At 47.0% G+C, this 19,604-nt stretch overlaps 1 protein-coding gene across 3 annotated transcripts in view; it reads right to left on the bottom strand.

The window, feature by feature from the left end:
• The window catches only part of LOC142588523 (BTB/POZ domain-containing protein 7), a 150,421-nt gene extending 148,130 nt beyond the window's left edge, over nucleotides 1–2,291 (bottom strand). For 2 of the 3 annotated variants that reach the window (XM_075700354.1, XM_075700357.1), the window contains exon 1: nucleotides 1,945–2,264. The gene's annotated coding sequence lies outside the window, so the exon portion shown is untranslated. The other variant, XM_075700356.1, reaches the window with a different exon arrangement.
• Between the last annotated feature and the right edge of the window lie 17,313 nt (nucleotides 2,292–19,604).

Here is a 19,604-nt window from a genome sequence, read left to right as displayed (position 1 = left end):
TCTTCACTGTGGTGCTGTGAGTGTTTTGTTATGGGTCATACAAATGTCAGATGGTTTTTCAATGTTCAGAGAAATTCATGTCATGACAGATTTTACTGTACAAGTGCACTGAGATACCAAATGACAAAACATGGACTGTTTATTCATTCATGTAAGCTTAGTCAAGCTTAGCATTTGTTTACTCCTACTATTTTACATACAAAAGTGTGAGGAGCCTTTTTTTTTCACAATGATCTTAAGATTAACTTGAGCACGGGAGTTAATGCATTTCAAGCAAGAAAGAGATTCAATGTATGCAGTAGCCACTCTAGAATCACAAAAATTTACGTATAGTCCAAATTCCTTTGTGGGGACAACCTTCTGTTTGGAAAAACTGTCAAGCCGAACTCTTGACAGCCAAATGTAAAAGATGGCCCATAGGCAACGGTGGAACTTGAAACACAGAACTATCAGAAGCGCCACGCAAGCCCAGCATCCGGCCAGTTAACCAATTAACCGCTTCATGTAATTCATTGCAACTTTTTTGCACATGATAAATATCATACTGAGTTTCATTATGAAGTGCCCCTTCTGCACATTTACATGCATCATCACATGCGCTTACTTCTTTTCCTCATCCCTTCCTGTACCACAACTGCAATCATTATATGAGAGATGTTCCGAAAGCAAGTTTCGTAATTTTTTTTTTAAAGAGGAGATGGTGCACCAGTTCTGGTGAACTGGTGCACCAGTTCAGCAGTTCTGCTTTCTTCCGGGCATGTCAAAACGACGAACAGAATGCAGAGAGCGCAAGAGCCGAATGCATTTGAGATAACGTGGTCTCTCGATATCCCGACCAGCTGATTACGTTGTGCTTTCTTCCGGGCATGTCAAAACGACGAACAGAATGCAGAGAGCGCAAGAGCCGAATGCATTTGAGATAACGTGGTCTCTCGATATCCCGACCAGCTGATCACGTTGTGCTTTCTTCCGGGCATGTCAAAACGACGAACAGAATGCAGAGAGCGCAAGAGCCGAATGCATTTGAGATAACGTGGTCTTTCGACATCCCGACCAGCTGATCACGTTGTGCTTTCTTCCGGGCCTGTAAAAACGACGAACAGAATGCAGAGAGAGCAAGAGCCGAATGCATTTGAGATAACGTGGTCTCTCGATATCCCGACCAGCTGATTACGTTGTGCTTTCTTCCGGGCATGTCAAAACGACGAACAGAATGCAGAGAGCGCAAGAGCCGAATGCATTTGAGATAACGTGGTCTCTCGATATCCCGACCAGCTGATCACGTTGTGCTTTCTTTCGGGCATGTCAAAACGACGAACAGAATGCAGAGTGCGTAAAAGCCACGCTCAGGAATCGCTTGACTTGCACCACACCGGGCGGACGAAGCGCAGCGCGAGTGCCAAGGGCCAATCGAGCTCAATACATGCAGGAAATCACACGGCGCCAGAAGGTAGTAAGCCTAAAATTAAATATCCAGTGCGGTGGAAACAAGCCTAGTACTACGCCAGCTCCTTTCGAGCTAGACTAAAGTCTAAAGACTAAAGAAAGTTCGAAATACGTGGGTTGGAACAGAGCACTTTCATAAGCAATCGACTGACGCTGGCACGAAGACACATTCGCGGCCAGCCGACCCACACGCGTTTGATCGAACCGATCTGCTCCCATTGCCCAAAGACGGATGTTGTTCTATGAGGACGCTTCCGCGAAAAGCCCGCGATCAGCGTATACACGGAGTAGCCCGATTATCACGCAGCGAGATTAAGAAGAGACCGAGAGATAAGAAACGAAAGATCACAAGCGATCTGTGCGCCTGCCAATAGTGATAACTGTCTGCTATCTGCAACTCGAAAGCAACGACCACTGGGACCACTACGAGCACTTTGTACGATTCCAATCAAAACGAAGATTTAGAAGTATATCGCGAGCGGCAGCGGCGCAGCTTACCTCGTATTTTCCTTAAACCAGAGCAAATCCGAGACGAAGAGTCATACTCAGCTCGCAAGTATAGCAATGCGACAAGTGACAGCGGAACACTTTCCCACGAAGTCCGATACGGCGACACGGCCAACACGGTACTGCGACCGCGCTCAGCGGTAACGATTAGGACTAGGCACGTAGTAGTTTAGCACGTATGGGATGTGGTACGACATTTGGCACACTGGTTCATCGCCGCACGCAGTTGAATATAAGACATGCAGAAACCTCTGGCTGGCAACATCGAGGAAGGACGCCACAGAACACCTATACAAACTTGAGAAGGGAAACTGTACCTTCCACAGTGCAACGGAAATAAGCGTAGCGGTGGCGTCGTGAACTAAAGTATGCGACCACAGATGGCGCTGTACAACAGGAAACGGAAAATGCATGCTGGGCTCAATGACGTGCTTAAGGGGAGAAGCCAGGACCTTGAGAGGCACATTGAGACTGGGCTGAGTAAGCTTAGAGAGGCCTCCGGGAGGGTGCATGTGCCCATAAGCCCATAAGCACTATCCCAGAGGACCAGGGCCAGGCTTACCAGGTAGAAAGGAGGGTGGTTGAGGCCAATCGGGTCATTAGGAGTCTGAGCGGACGGACGACTCGGGTACAGCGTGATGGAGGTCAACAGGGACGTGTACGGAACCGGCTTCCGGCCTTTTGTGCAGGATGGCATCCACTACAGTGGTGCCACTGGCAAAAGGATAGAGGGCAGGATCGGTCGCCAGGCAACAGCTTTTTTAGGGGGACCCAGAGCCCTGAAAGAAGCAGTGTAGGCGTGGACGATTCGAGGCAGGAGCCACAAACACGCAAACATCGGTACTGTAGAAGAGGTGACAGGAATAAGCGCAAGAGCCAAATTAAGTCAGACATAGGGTTCATTAACATGCAAGGTGGCAGAAATAGGCTAAAATGGGAGGAAATCGAAGAACAACTAAGACAGGAGAACTTAATGGTTTATGGGTTTGTAGAGACACATCTTAGGGACATGGGACAACCGCCCTGTAACCCTGATTATGCATGGGAATACTGCAACAGAGTGCAGGGTAGCAGAAAGGGTGGGGGAATTGGAGCACTCATTCATAAAAATACAAATTGGCAAAGGGTCAAACAGGAATGCAAGGAGCATTTATGGCTAAAAGGAAAAGTAGCAGGGGCGAAAACACTTCTAGGCTTTGTATACCTTTGGACAGGATCAAATGCTAAAGAGGGAAAAAAATGTTGGACTGTATAGCAGCGGACATCAATGAGCTAGGAAAAGGATGTGAAGTAATTGTATTAGAAGACATGAATGCGCATGTTGAAGATATGGATGGGTACACAGACTCCACAGGTAACATGCTGCTGGATATGTGTGAGAGGCTTAACTTAGTAGTCTGTAACTCTACTGAAAAGTGTGGCGGGATCATAACATGGGAGGTAGGGGGTCGACACTCGACAATAGATTATGCGTTAATGTCACATAGGATGTACGATAGATTAGGAGCCATGATTATCGATGAACAGGGCTCCAGAAGTATAGCGACCACAAACGTATCAAGTTGAGTTTTAAGAGGGAAACTAAAGCACGAACGACGCGCGAGGAAACGCCAGATGTGATTTTTTACTCAGAAGACCAAGTGGAAATAGCGGCCAAACAAACTGAAGAGGAAATATCAGAGGGTACTGAAACTGATTGGACTTACCCAAAGTTAATGAGACTATTTGAGCGTGAGCTAGGTAAGGCGCGAAACTCAAGTGCTGGTGGGATGAAGAGGTTAAGAAGGCCATAAAGAAACGTCAGGAAGCCTCCAGGGAACACAGGTATTCCAAAAGTAAGGGAGAACCTGAAGCAGAAGTAGAGAGGAAATGGGTAAACTACATAAAATGCAAAAGGGAAGCATCCTATTTGATCAACGAGAAAATCAAGACAAAAGGGTCCCAATGGCTGTCAAAAATAAGCAATAGAAAAGATAAACAGGCAGCTAGAAAATTCTGGCAAGATCTGAACTCCTTGGGTAATAGGACAAGCCTAGAGCAGAGGTATATAGTAACAGCTCAAGGTACTCGGTTAGAAGGAGAGGAGGCAATGGAGCATATAGGAACCATGATGAGGGAAAAATTTACAGAACAGAGAAATGGTACATGCAGTACGTCGGAGAGGGATAGCCCCGTCAACCCACTGCTTTCGCTTGGACAAAAAGAGTGGGAAAGGGCTGAGAAGAGGGTACCAAGTAGCACATCGGCAGGCCCCGATGGTATTCCAATTACGTTAATAAAGAAATTGTGCCCGAAATTTAAGAAAGCATTGAGGGAGGTGGTGAGCAAAATGCTAGTGGATGGTAAAGTACCTGACGAATGGAGGCTAAGTAGGATGAGAATGATATATAAGCGAAAGGGGGACAAAGCTGACATAAATAACTACCGGCCTATAACAGTGACGTCAGTGGTTTACAGGGTGGTTATGCAGATTATGAAGGACAGACTGCAGGCATGGGTAGAGAACGAGGGGGTACTTGGAGAGCTACAAAATGGGTTCCGGAAGCATAGGAGGCTAGAAGACAATCTGTTCTCGCTAACACAGTGCATTGAAATAGCTGAAAAGGAACACAGACCCCTATGGCTGGCTTTTTTGGACATCAAGGGAGCCTATGACAGTGTACTTCAAGAGGGCTTGTGGGGAATTCTGGAAACTTTAGGAGTGCAAGATGGAGTAACCAATTTCTTAAAAGATATCTATAAAGGTAACCGGGTGATTATACAATGGGAAAAGCAGGTTTCGGAGCCTGTAGTGATTCGGCGGGGGCTTAGGCAGGGGTGCCCATTGTCACCTCTGATGTTTATGCTGTACCTACAAGGTTTAGAGGCCAAAATACAGCAAAGCGGACTCGGCTTCAACCTATCATTTTTCAAACAAGGAAAATTGATTGAACAGTCATTACCAGGACTGATGTACGCGGATGATATTGTATTAAATGCAGAAGATCTGCAGGAATTAATGGACATATGTGGTGCAGAAGGAGACAGATTAGGCTTGAAGTTTAGCAAAGAAAAATCAGCAGTCATGATTTTTAATGATAACATTTGCGGCGAGCATAAGATACAGGAGGCCACGCTGGAGATAGTCGATAAATACAAGTACCTTGGGGTGTGGATAAAATGGCATTGAGTATCTGACAGAGTACGAAAAATATCTAACGACTAAAGGTAACAGAAGTACAGCGATTATGAAGAGTAGGGCACTGTGGAACTACAATAGGTACGAGGTAGTACGAGGGATATGGAAGGGGGTAATGGTACCAGGCCTGACTTTTGCCAATGCAGTTCTATGTATTAGAACAGAGACCCGGCAACAGTTGGAAATTAGGCAACGTGGTGTGGGTAGGCTCGCTCTGGGAGCACATGGCAAGACACCAAATCTTGGAGTGCAGGGGGATCTGGGATGGTCTTCTTTCGAGGGCAGAGAGGCTAGTAGCAAGATAGCATTTGAGGAGCGATTGAGAAAAATGGGGGAAATTCGGTGGGCTAGGAAGGTTTTCAGTTACTTATACACGAGGAATGTTGACACGAGGTGGAGGAAGCGAACTAGAAAATTGACAAGCAAATACTTGGGCAGTAGCGGGGGGACAAGTAAGGAATCATCTGTCAAGAAAAAGGTTAAGGAGGCAGAGAGGGGTATGTGCAGTACAGAGATGCAAACCAAATCGGCATTGGAGACATACAGGACGTTTAAGCAAGAAATAGCCAAAGAAAATATTTACGATAACTCTAAGGGAAGCTCATTGTTGTTTGAAGCCAGGACAGGTGTACTGCGGACTAAAACGTACCGAGCCAGATACCAGGAGATAGATTTGGCGTGCGAGGCGTGTGGAGAGGAGGAGGAAACGGCTGAACACCTGATACTTGCTTGTAAACAACTTCACCCTGCAGTTGAATATAACGGGGAACTATTCAAAGCTTTGGGTTTTAAAGACAGTGAAATTAGAATAGACTTTGAGCAGGTAGAAATAACTAAACGGAGACTATCTGATTGGTGGATAATATCAACGCAAAAGTAAAGCAGTAAATACATAGGTACGCATGCATATAGAACCATTAAAGGCTAGGTGGCGCGCGCCGCCGCCGCCCGATCGGTTGGATTTGGATTTTGTGGCGGATGGACGTGCTTTTCGGGGCTCCGTGGCGACGACGAAATCATAAGTTTTTGTGCATGCTTTGAGCTTGCTTCTGTTTTTATTTGCTGTTTTTTTTGCATTTAAATAGTAATTGGGCGTGCGGACGCTCCTGTGTCGAGGCTTCAGCGACTTCGTTCGTAGCTAAGTACTCTTTTTTCTTCTTATTAGCTGATGTTTTTGAAGTGTTTTATTTTGCATGGAGCAGGAGCGCAAATTTTGAAATCGTGGTAAGCGTGGTAAACGTACCGGCTTTGTCTAGGTCTGGCGGTTTCCCTCGTTAGGCCTAGGTGCTAGGCGGGACCTATTTGATAGGCCTATTTAACTATCTCAGCTAGCTCTTCGAAGTGATTTGGCGGACGTGCTCGTTGAGCCTAAGGACGTAGGCCTAGCGATGAAACCAAAGAAAGGGAAGGCCGCGGGGGAAGCGGAGCAAGTGCAGTGCGACGATCGAGTGCCTGCGCTGGTGCTCCCTCGACGAGACCAGTTTCCAGAGCTTAGCAGACGCGGAGGAGTCTAGCTTTACGTGCAGGCTGTGCGAAGGGGTCAGGGAAGCAGTCCAAAAACTGGAAGGAAATTGGACAGCCAAGTTCGAGGAACTGAAAGCAGACCTGAGGGAGGAGCGGGAGAGGCGGTTAGCTTTGCAGGCGAAAGTCGCCGAGTTGGTCAAGGTGGAAGCGGTGCAGGCCGCGCAATTAGTAAGAACCGTGGCCGAGCTTGGAGAAGAGAGGGAAAGGAGAGCAGAACTACATAGGCGTCTCGATGCGCTTGAGACGAGCGCAGCGGAGAATGATGGATCGGGACACCAAGCCGGTGGCAAAAGCACAGAAAGTAGGGTAGACCCTACATGCGAAGTCGGGGGCAGGGTGGCAGAGCAAGCGGTAGTCAGCTCGCCGCCGGTGAATCGGCGTAGTTATAGCGAAGCAGCGGAACACGCCCCGCGGGAGGCGACGCTGCAGCCACAGGGGCGCCAGCGAGCGCGAGCAGAGGGCAACAAGCTAACCCCAAGGAATGAGCTCATAGTCAATGATAAGCACAACCTGGAAGTTAGGAGGGAGGGAAAGAATGCCCTAGTACTTATCGGTGGTGATTCAAATATGAGGAGGTGCAAAAGAGTTATAATGGAGCGTGCAAAGGGTGATAAGCGGGTAGCAGTCGGGACGTTCCCAGGCAGGACAATGGCCGCAGTACTGAGAGAAACAAAAAGCTAGCTTTCTGAGAATGTTGCAGAGCGCAATTTGGTGGTGGTAGCGGCGGGGCTAAATGATGTGTTGAATGGTGAAGCTGCTAAAGTAGTGGAAAGATTAGCGGAGGGAGTTGACGATTTAAGGGCGATAGCACAGCAAGTCCAGATCGTGGTATGCACAGTGCCGGAGGTGCAAGGAAGGAACGGAGCAATTGCCAAGGACGTTGTGGCTGTAAATTGTGAAATAAGAAAGCTAAGCCAGGAGAAAGGATTTGAAGTGGCAGACATAAACAGAGAAGTGCATAGAGCAGGCTTTGGCGGAGGCTTTACACGAGATGGCATCCACTTTAATGGAAGGCTAGGAGCCGAGATCGGCTGGCGCCTGGCAGGTCGGGCAGTAGCTTATTTAGGGGGTCCACTGCGCCTCAGGGCGTAGGGGTAGGTAGAAACAGTGTAGAAAGTGCAACAATAGATGCTGACGCCAATAAAATGGCCACTAGGAGGTCCAGGAAGAAAACTACCAATAAATTTAACACCAGGATCAGGTACATAAACACGCAAGGCGGTAGAAAGAGAGCGAGGTGGTTAGAAATAGAACAGCAGTTAAAGGACGAAGAAGTAGGTGTATACGCGCTATGCGAAACACACCTCAGGGATCTAGAAGACCCACCGCTTGTTGAAGGCTACGTCTGGGAAGGGAGCAATAGAACAACAACGGAGAGGAAGGGAGGAGGAGTAGGTATGCTCATACACCAAGGAACAAATTGGCAAAGAATAAAGTTAACTTGCAAAGAACATGTCTGGGTATCAGGTACAATTGCCGGTAAAAAGGCATGGCTAGGAGTAGTTTATTTAGGGACAGGGGACAAATACAGGCAAGAGAACAAAGATCTAGTGAAGTGTCTCGATGACGATATAAAGCAGTTTGGAGAAGGTGCCGCTATTTGTCTGCTGGGTGACATGAATGGCCACATCGAGGATCTGGATGGATACACAGATGGTAATGGGAAGTTGACGCTAGACTTCTGTGAACGACACAACCTAGTTATAGTAAATAGAGAAACTAAGTGTGAGGGACAAATCACGTGGGAGTCCCGTAACAGACAAACGACCATTGACTACTGCTTAATGTCGCAGGGATTGTATAGCAAGCTAGCAATAATGGAAATAGACGAAGAGGGGAAGTACAGCCTTGGAAGTGATCATAAGCGTATTAGCCTACAGTTGGGAGCCCTACTCAAAAGAGAAATGCAGGGAAGCCAAAAAGAGTACGCAAAATTAAATGACGCGCAAATAGCGCAAATAGCGGCTGGCATAGAGGAAGCAATAAAGAAACATCCCATGGAAAGGTGGGATTATAATCAGTTAGAACTACTCATTAGTACAAAAATAAAAGAGGTAAAAGGAGTAAACTGCTGGAGAGGAAAGGGGAAGCCACGAAGTTTGTGGAATAAGGAAATTAGAGAGGCCATCGAACAACGACGGTGGGCATCTCGGGAACACAGAGAAGCAAAGAGGGCGCAGTTATCTGAAGAGGAAATAGGCCAAAAATGGGAATATTATCGACAAAAGAAACAACAAGTGCAGGTCCTCGTCCAGGCTAAAATAAAGCAGTCCTCTGATCGCTGGCTGGCTGAAGTTCGCGACGTAACTAAAGGGGGGTCAGGAAAATTCTGGAACCATATAAGCTGGCTGGGTAAAGCTAATCACAGAAAAGAGGAACCGATTCACGATGCCGAAGGAAATTGTTTAGAGGGAGATGACGCTGTGAACTACATCGGTTCAGTTATAGCAGAGTCATTTAGGAAAGACGATAGGGTGATAGGAATGAGGGAGCAACACAGAATAGCATAATAGAAAACAGCTTAGAACTGACCAATCTTAACTGGAAAAAGGCGGAAGCAAATGTTCCAAATTGCACGTCCGCGGGTATAGACGAAATTCCAATCAAGTTAATTAATGAACTTGGCCCAAGAAGCAAGGAAACGCTGATAAAAGCATTGGAGGCAGTCATAACAGACAAGCAAATTCCGCACAGCTGGAAACAGAGTAAAATGAATATGATTTATAAAGGAAAGGGTGATAAGAAGAACATAAAATCATTCCGACCAATTACGACAACATCAGTTATATATCGGCTGGCGATGCAGGCGGTGAAATTAAAAGTGCAGTCATGGGTAGAAAGTAATAGAATACTCGGAGAACTTCATAACGGGTTCAGAAGTGGTAGGCGCTTAGATGATAGCCTGTTCGTGCTTACCCAGTGCATAGAAATAGCTAAGGCGGAAAATAGACCTTTGTATTTAGCCTTCCTGGACATAAGTGGTGCATACGACAATGTGAACAGGGAACTCCTGTGGAACATATTAAAAGCTGAAGGTATCGGTCATGAGCTAATTGAATTTCTACAGGAACTATACCGAGAAAATAATGTTGAAATAACATGGGAAGGAATTAAGAGTACAACTGTTGAGGTTCACAAAGGATTAAGGCAAGGTTGTCCTCTATCACCGCTGCTGTTCATGCTTTATATGATAAGCGTGGAAAAAAGGTTACAACGAAGCAATCTAGGGTATAATCTGTAGTACAGATTAGGCGAAAAGGTTGTTGAGCAACGACTACCGGGCTTAATGTATGCGGACGATATTGTACTGTTAGCAGATAGCCAGGAAGATTTGCAAACTCTGGTTAATTACTGTGCAGACGAAGGAGACAGTTTAGGTTTCAGTTTTAATGCAGCTAAGTCCGGTGGGATGTTTTTCAACGATACCACTGATCAGGAGCTTACAATACAAGGCCATGAAATACCCTGAGTGGCCGAATACAAATATCTCGGGATATGGATAAACAAAGGGCAGATGTACACGGAAAAGCACGAACAGTCTCTCATAGCAAAAGGGCGAAGAGATGCCGGGATAATGAAACATAGGGCATTGTGGGGGTACAACAGGCATGAGGTACTGAGAGGTATTTGGAAGGGAGTAATGGTGCCGGGGCTTACTTTCGGGAATGCGGTCCTGTGTTTAAGGGCAGAGGTTCAGTCGAGACTAGAAGTAAATCAGAGAGCTGTGGGAAGGTTAGCACCAGGTGCCCACGGGAAAACCACAAACGAAGCAGTACAGGGGAACATGGGCTGGGCATCGTTCGAAGCACGGGAAGCTCAGAGTAAAATCCTATACGAAAAACATCTGAGGAAATTGGACGATAACAGGTGGGCAGCTAAGGTGTTTAAATACCTATACAGAAAGAGCGTTGACTCACAATGGCGGAAAAGAACTAGGAAGCTAACCAGTAAGTATGCCAGACACGAAGACGAAGAAAGACAGAGCATTAAACGACAGGTTAAAAACGCGGAAGGTAAAAATTGGATAAATTCAATGGAAAAGAAGCATAGTGTGGAACTATATCGATACTGGAAACAGCAGATCAGGAAGGAAGCGTTTTATGATAACTCAAGAGGCAGCTGCCCTAATCTTTGAAGCTAGATCAGGATGTCTTAGAACGCGGAGCTATAAAAAGAAATTTAACGAAGAAGAAGACACATGTACTGTGTGTGGTAAATATGTAGAAACAATGGAACACCTCATACTAAAATGTGATGGTATCAAGCCCGATGTCGATGCGGCCACAGTCACGCTTCCTGAGGCCCTAGGGTTCAGAGATAATAATAGTCATGTAAATAAATATGCGGTGGAAATTAGCAAAAGGCGATTGGAGGATTGGTGGCACAAAAGCAGAGAGGTGACATAAGGTTAAAAGGGTAGGAAGACGTATTTAAAGAAAATCGAGAAATCCAATAACACACTACACAGATAAAAATAAAAGGCAAAATAAAAATCTGAGCATGGTGGCAACTGCCATTGCCCCGTTTCAAAGAGGACGCTCCTACCTTCCATCCATCCATCCATCCATCCATCCGGAAACAGTATTGCCGCTTTACCAGGTACCTTCTGGCTGCTGCGCCTCGATCGTGCTCCCGCCAGTTTTGTTGCTGTGTGGCAAACGTAGCGCCTATGTAGGCGCTACGTTTGCCACACAGCAACCAAACTGGCGCAGCAGAAAATATGTAGCGCTGAGTCATATCGAGTTAAGGCACACTCTGAACTGACTTTTAAGGGCATCCCGAGTGGTTTTTCGTTTATTACGCCGCCGTTACCCCGAGTTGTGCCGCCGCGCTCCAGCTGTTGCATTTCGTGTAGGGCTACTGACAGAATGCGGTTTCCAGGTGGCACGATGGCCTCGACTGGAATAAACGCACACGACACCAAAGATTGAGTAAGCTTGAAAATATTTTATTTGCATTTTACAAGTACAACAAAAAGCACACGTCTACGCATCCACACAAACGCGGTTACATATATAGTCAAGAACATAGTCAAGAAATAGCTCATTAATAAGGGTAGCACAAACGCACAAGAAAGAAGACCTAAGCTAAAAAACGTACGGTCGGCTGCTAAGTATAATAATTTCCCTGTCACCGCGTGTCACTTTTATACAGCATCTTTACAGCACTACCAGGCCGGGTAGTTTGGCGGAAAGAGCGCAGCAGCTTACGGCCGTCAGCTGTCTCTTCTTTACGGGTGTCATAATTATCCTAATCTCCGCATCAACGTCGTGCAAGTCCGCATACAGGTATCTGTATCTGAACCATATGTGCCAGCTTAATACATGTGTAGTGAAATTATGATAACCACTGCGTCTTATGAAACATGTATTGGTTTTGCAAATGCGCATTACAGCTGAAAAAACGACATACTGTAAGTGAAGCACAAGAGAACAAGGACAAAAGGAGGATACAACACTTGAAGAAATGAAGAATTAGTAGGCATACTGCAAACAAGCGATGACGGAGAACACACAATGATGCATCGGGTGTTCAGTGACATCGGTTTGTGTACTTACGGTGTTATGGAGATCAACGGCATAAAAACGTACCTTCAAGCGTACTCCCTCAACCTCCGCCGCATTCATTATGATAATCAACGCCTAAACAAAATGAGGTACTATTTTTTGCCAAGATTAGACCTCTTTATAGCAAGTTTATGTAATGACTCGCATACGGAACCAGCATGCTTTTCGAAAATGTTTTACCGCCGTAGTATTCGAACGCCAGCGGCCAGGAAACACATCGATACCAATGGGCGTCTTGCGCTGGAGCAATGCCTCCTTTACTAGATGCCTGCCGCGTCGCTAGTCTTCCTATTGGAGCGGAGGTTCCCGTAGTTCAGGGTAGTCGCGGAGAGACGGCGCTCGCAGCCGACCCACTTCCTGTTGCGGAGGAAGTGACGATTACTAGGCTGGCGCGCGCTCGACCAATGGCTTGACCAGAGACTGTGGGTCCTGTGCCTCCGGGATCGCATCAGACGCCGCTAAAATCTCGGAGGCATGGCTACGTGATTTAGGTTTGCAGCGGCCACCGCAGCTAGCGCTCGCAGCCGACCCGGGTTAACCCGGGTGGGGAAGAGTAAAGAGGAAAGGGGCAGGAACCAGCTTCTCGGCTCACGCGGCAGTCATCAGCGGAGTTTGAGGTATAGTAGCGGCGCCTGGTGGCGGCGCGGGAAACGACATCTGGGTGGTACCAGCTTGGGTCGCATTGAGCCCTGGCTGTGGCGAAGCACGTTTCTAGTCCGAGTTTTGCGTCGATTCGCACTTTTTTCTGCCCTGTTGCGAGTGCGAAAAGGCTCGTCACTTCTCACAGACCATGCCGACCACGCTGCGAGCTCGCCGCAGCCTATAGTTTAACGAAAACGGACTCTCCGTGTGCCGTGGGACGTAATGCTGGGAACAGAAGGAATCGGTGACGCCGATCCGGAGAGACCTAGCCCAACCTCGAAAAGGCGTCACCGTCATTACTTCTGCGTCGTGGGCTGCCACGAACAAGAAGACCTGAATCCCAACATCAGATTCTACCGTTTTCCTTCAAGGCCTCACGAAGTGGAGCGTCGGGCGCGCTGCTTATAACTGCAGTTCGTCGCGCTGAGTAAGCGAAACTTCGCGCCATGCTGACTGCTTCGCCTGTCTTGAAGCTTGCTTGATTATCTGCGTTCTAAATTTCGGTCTTTTGCACCTACAGTCCCGACAGTAGACCGACATAGCAGCAGGCATGGCTGGTAATTCACGATTCGAGACCCGGCCACAGCGACAATTAACAATTCGACCGATGCGAAGTGGTGAAGTGACCAGCTAGGTGTGTGCAAATGACCACAAATGGCCGGGCTGATTCGGTGACAATTCACTACCCCACTACGAGCACCACAGGTTAGAGAGTTAAATGTGCTCATACTTGACCTCAAGCCAGCATGTTGAGGCAGCGCAGCAAGGTAGTATTGATTACAGCAGATCGATGTTCGAGCGCTGTCATTAAAAGCTACGTCAAGCGAGCAGCGCACGAGCTCGCGCTGCAGCGCGATTCGCACGTACGTGCGAGCTCATGTGCATTGCATCAGTTATTACCAGTTACTGAAAGGGACAGATGGCCGCTGCTACAACGCAGGCATAACTAGTTTAGCGACATGCAGTCAACAAAGATCGCAGGAGGCCCGCCGTTTCGCGGCATGTCGAAAGACCGCTGCCGTCGCGGCGCGTACGATCCTGCGCTCTAGCAATTCGCACATCGCGGCGCGTACCGTCGTGTGCTCGAGCAGTTCCTTACACATGATGTCTGCTTATCGCTGCTGTGGATTCATTTATAGCAAGCATTTCCTCGCGTTTGGGCCCCTGAATCTAGCAGCGTGCAAACCTTACCTGAAGTTCCACTTCGTACGCGACTCGCTTCACTTGCGATTGACACCGCGCAAAAACTTCACCGCTTACTTCTTGAACGGCGTACAGGTATTCGGCACTGCATAATTTCTTGCCTTTACGCAGCGTGCCACTCCTGTAAAAATCTTCGGCGCCCGATATTCGCTGCAGGCCGTGATACAACACAACCGAAAGTGGCGGGTCCATATTGTAAGCGTGCTTTCCGAAGCAGACGACCGAGCTTGGTACGACCCATTTAAGGAAAGAGGGCGCTTTTTAACACCTTTTTCGCAGCGCCCCCTGGGCAATGCAAGAGCCCCATATGCTTTCGTATGTCGGTGGTTAATCAAGTACAAAAACCTTGACGCTATGACAAAAAAGCAGCTTCAACAATAAAATTTTTAAAAAATCAACTGCATATTTGCCTGAGCTAAAAAAACATCCTTAGACACCTCGATTGTTTATGTTAACGGTTTGTGTACAGTAAAAAATTCAGCATGTTTAGCGCCCCTAGCAGAGAAAGCACAAATTAAAGTATGCGACAAAATTACAGTAACACCACTTGCGCGCTTACGCTGAAATGCGATAGATGGATAGATGTTATGAGCGTCCCCTTTGGAACGGGGTGGTGGGTTGCGCCACCAAGCCCTTGCTACTATGCTGTTTCAACGTTCTTAGACATACTTCAGTTTCACAGCTCCCTATGCGAGCCCAATGGCCGACGTGGCCGCAACGGGTGTCACTAAAACTATCGGCGCTGCAGTCGCGTCTTTCGTCATGCGCCGCGCGTCGTCTGCTCTTGCTTCGACGCGTCGTTTGCACCAACTGGCCTGTAGGCGCTTATCCGTCGGTAAATGTAGTTTAGATACGCAGTCTGAGTTTTGTGACAAACCTGCCGCGCGTAAGTAACGGGTACTTCACGGTGTCTATGCACTATCGGCGCTGCAGTGACGTATCTCTCACGCAGCGCGCATCGTCTACTCCTGCGATGTCATATCTGCGGTGGGTCGTTTTCCCCAACTGGCCTGTGCCGTTCGCTCTTTGACTGTGTTTTGGCTGCCCGCACAATATTTTATGCCAGGGACCCTCGAATGATATGTCTGGCTAGTGTTTAGAGGCTGCAACTACACCGCAAATGAGCGGTCGTGCACTACGATTCCGCTTTTCAACCAACTTTTTCCCTATAAAAGCGCCACGGTGCTCCCTTCAGCGGGGCGTTACTTTTTGCTGCTTATTCTTAAGATGTGTCGTAATTAAAGACGGCGAGCGCCTGTGCAGACGTAGGGACATTAACGCATCACGCCCAGCAATCGCTTGAGACAACGCTGTGGTAAATTGATCCCCCCCGTCAACGCTTCTTCGCCTAATAAATTTAACTGACACATGCATTTTTTATAGTTGTACGCGGATATTATGGAACGTGCAAATGAGTTGGAAGTGACCTATGAGCAATGACAAGGACGAAGTTAAATACTATGAACATATTTAGGTCAAAGCTTAATTAATTCATTTTCTTTTTGACGAACAAAACAAACAACAAACACAGTGGCACTTTTTATTTACTTTGTACACAAAAAAGTAATTTTGAGCTACTTTTGCTCAAAGCAATTTTGCCCTCTTTTTGGTTGTTTGCACCTGCTCTGTCAGCGAGTTATCGACGCCAATCGGCACAGGTTATACATGAAATAAATTACGTTAGCTCACCTGTCCATATTTGTGCTTGAGCAAATGGTTGCGTACACACTTTAGGGCATGTAGCACATCACAGAGGAAATAAAGGTAGGTGCGCTCAGGCAGGCATGGATGTGGAATCTTGTGAGAAAGTGAGGTTACGCTGCCGCTGATTCCCATCTGCTGCCACATCGAGCGATTGTTCCCAGCTCCGTCACTGACTACGGCGATCACTACAGCACCATGTTTATGCAATTGCATTACTGCTTGCAACACCAGCTCTACTAAAATCTTACCAGGCGCAGCACCTTTCTTGGCAAAGGTGGCAATCGGTTGCAGCCAGCTCTCCAGAAGTGGTACGAACATCAGCACGATCGCATGATCTGCAGGCAGTGGCGTAGCAACAGGGGGGGCCGGGGGGCCGTGGGCCCCGGGTGCAAGGGGCCAGTAGGGGACGCCCCTCTTTCCGCCGGCTTGACTGGGCGCAAATGGCAAAGAATGCTCCGGTATCAAGTAGCCCGAGCTCATGTACCCGATGCGTTGCGCCGAAGAATTGTCGGCTGAAGCTCTATCAACACCCCACGAAATAATTTCACGAATGTGCGGGCTAAAAAATTTAATTCGCAACATGGTCGCTAAACTATTCGCCTTAGCGGAACGTTTCGTGTGGGGTGCGCTCATGCCGTGCGTTCATGCTGGGAGCAGGAGTCGCTAAACATACGGGGAGGCGTTGTAAGGCGTTAAGGCTCTTCGGTCCTTCTTCCGTTCAGAATCCGCAGCGAAGACGAACAAAGACAGCAGCAAGAGGACGTTCAAAGAGCGCACCCGGCGCTCGCGTTTACGGCGAAGCGTTTGTTGAGAGCGACGTTGCATAAGTGCGGCCGTCAAAAGTCGCGAATGGGATTCTCTGAATCGTCTTCAGACTCGGTACGGCCGAAGAGTTTGCTGTATACAGTCGCGGGCGCCGCGATGTTCAGCTCGCTTTTACTTCCCCTCTCCCGCTCGCTCCGAGGAGCCGCTGCGAAACCTGCCGTTATGTTTCACGCTTTCCTTCTTACCCTCGAACGTTTAAGAAAACTATTGTGGTTGTGTGACTTCATGTCACAAGTGCAGTGTCTGTGCCAGCTGCACAGAATTTTACAAAAAAAAAAAAAAAGAAAACGTGAATTTTGTAAGGATATTTCCCGATCAGTAACGTGGAAAGTTGGGCTAGTTGGTGAGTGATCATAGTACCTTGCTGGTGAAGCAGCGCACAAACACGGACACAGTGGAGACAAGTAGGAATAGACGACACTCGCTGCACTCGCAACTATCTTATTTCAGAACACATACTTCAAGTTTATATACCTGCGCACCCTCAGGCGTCAACGCAAATCATGGCAAGATTAGAGGCTTTATATATATATATATATATATATATATATATATATATATATATATATATATATATATATATATATATCGTTTGCCCGCTCATACTCGGGCGTCAAAGGCATTGCACTTATCTATCATGGTGTGCAATCCTATCGTAATTTGTTGCAACCCTACCAACGATTTTTATTACACATTTTCTTTTCTCTTCTTTTTAGTGTACTTCCAAAAACGCAACCTCACCATGGCTTAGATGGACAGATGGCTGACTGATACAACCCTCTCCCCTCTTGTGAATATGAAAGGCTTCGATTATTTCCCTGGTTAGTTGATCCTTATGGTGTGATAAAACTGTGGCATCATTGTAAAGCGGCCAGCACCCATGTTGTGAGCAGTGCCCCTTAATATGGGAATGAATGTTTCCCCCCAGTGACCTTTTGTGCTCTAAAAGTCTCGTGTTTACACAACGACCTGTTTGGCCGATGTATACTTTCCCACACGATATGGGCAAACAGTAGACTACAGAAGACCTGCACTCGACAAGTTTTTCTTTGTGCTTGACTGTGCACTTACGTCCATTTTCTTTTACTTTTGTTGACACTCTACGATCCAGTCCGGCACATATTTTTCCGAGTTTGTTAGGCGCTGAAAAAACTACTCGTAGACCGTATCTGCCACCTACGTTTTTTAAGTTATGCGCAATTTTGTGTGCATATGGTAGTGACACAATTTTTTTGCTGTCAATCTCTAGTCTGTTGCGCTCTTTCTGATAGCCATTGCGCACATAACGGATCAACTTATAAGCTGATGTACAGAGTACATGTTTTTCATACCCTGCATTCTTTAGTCTGATAACCTGTTGGCTGAATGTTTCTTTTATTTTTTCCGGGCAAGACTTAGTTAATGCAGCCCTCACGCACGAGAAAGCTATGCCACTTTTTACGATTTTAGAGTGTCCCGAGTTATAACTAAGCAAGGGTTTTTCTGATCGTGGATTGTATGACCAGCAAACGTGGTCCGGTGTGGAAGTTAACGCCAAATCTAAAAATTGTAGCTTGCCATTCTGCGGCAACTCAACAGTGAAAGCCAGTCCTTGGCTGTTGTCCTTGAACACTTTTAAGATTTCATTCATTCTTACGTCCAAAACACCATGTTCGATTATAACCAAAAAATCGTCCACAAAGCGGAACACTTTTACCGCTAAGTCTTTAAGGTTTGCAACTATCGCTTTGTCTATACTACCTAAAAAAATTGTGCTAAGTACCGGAGCTACTTTTGAGCCTATACATATACCGGACTTTTGTCTGTACATAACATCATTCCACATTACAAAGGTGGACTCAAGGTAAAATGTTAATAGTTCAAGAAATGTATTAACTGATACGCCACATTTGCTGACAAATTCCATCTCGTCGTTGTCTTCCGTTATACAGTGCCTAACACTCGATAATAAGGGACCATGCGGAATATTGTAATACAAATCCTGTACATCTATGCTGAAGAATTCACATCGTCCAGGGTTAGACGTGCTTAAGTACGTTACTAACGTTTCAGAGTTTGGTAAAACGAACGGATCGGTAACTATCAAGCCATTAAGGTGGTTTTGAAGGAATGAAGATACAACCAACTGCCACGAGTCCCTTTCTGATACTATGGCTCTGAACGGAACGTCAATCTTATGTGTTTTTGCCACGAAAAACAATTCGAGATGTAGGTTGCACGAGCGCTTAACTGCTGAAGCAAGTCGCTCAAAATTGTTGCTTGTCAGTAATGTGACTGCTTTATCCCTCACCTTTTTAGCTTTTACGTCGACACGTACGAAATTCTTTCTGACCGCTGTCATCGCCTTCTCTTGGAAGAGACCTTCAGGCACAACTACAAAACAACCTTCCTTATCAGACGTCAGAAACCGTAAATCGTTCTTCACGCCAAAGTTCACTAGATTCCTTACGTGTTGCTCTTTTCTGTCGACGGTCATTGTCCTGGATAGCACATCCATACACTCTGTAATGAAACGTGGACGTTCTTCTTCGGCCACACGACGCGCCATGGTCTTGGTCAGTGCTACTTTTTCTGGTGGAGTGAAAGCCGGCTCGAAGGAGAACTTCGGACCGAGTCCAAGAATCCTTTTGTAGTTCTCGGGAACGGTGGCGTCTCCCAAGGTGACCACCCTGCGCTCAGGTGGTCTGTGCTTCTTCGGTCTAGGTAGGTGTGGTCTCGTGGTCGCCCACAACCACTCCGCCAGACTGTCGAACGTCCTACACCATTCCCTGAAGCGTCTGTTGTGCTCTCGACCGTGAAGCAAGGCGCACGTTACTCTCAGGGAATCCTTGAAATGTCTTGCTTGTCTCCATAATTCGGCTTTCACAATCCTACAAATGCGTTTTGAGTGTGTTGAGGATGGCTGAAGGAAACCGCACATGGTTTCGAGTTCCTGGGGGCATACGTTGTACCTTACATGCCAAGATGCCACTCTTGCCTTGCAAACGCATATCGCCATAACTGTAGCC

This window comes from Dermacentor variabilis, chromosome 7, assembly GCF_050947875.1.
Source record: "Dermacentor variabilis isolate Ectoservices chromosome 7, ASM5094787v1, whole genome shotgun sequence".
In the NCBI taxonomy this organism is placed as follows: Eukaryota; Metazoa; Arthropoda; class Arachnida; order Ixodida; family Ixodidae; genus Dermacentor; species Dermacentor variabilis.
This window is presented reverse-complemented; position numbering and strand designations above follow the sequence as displayed.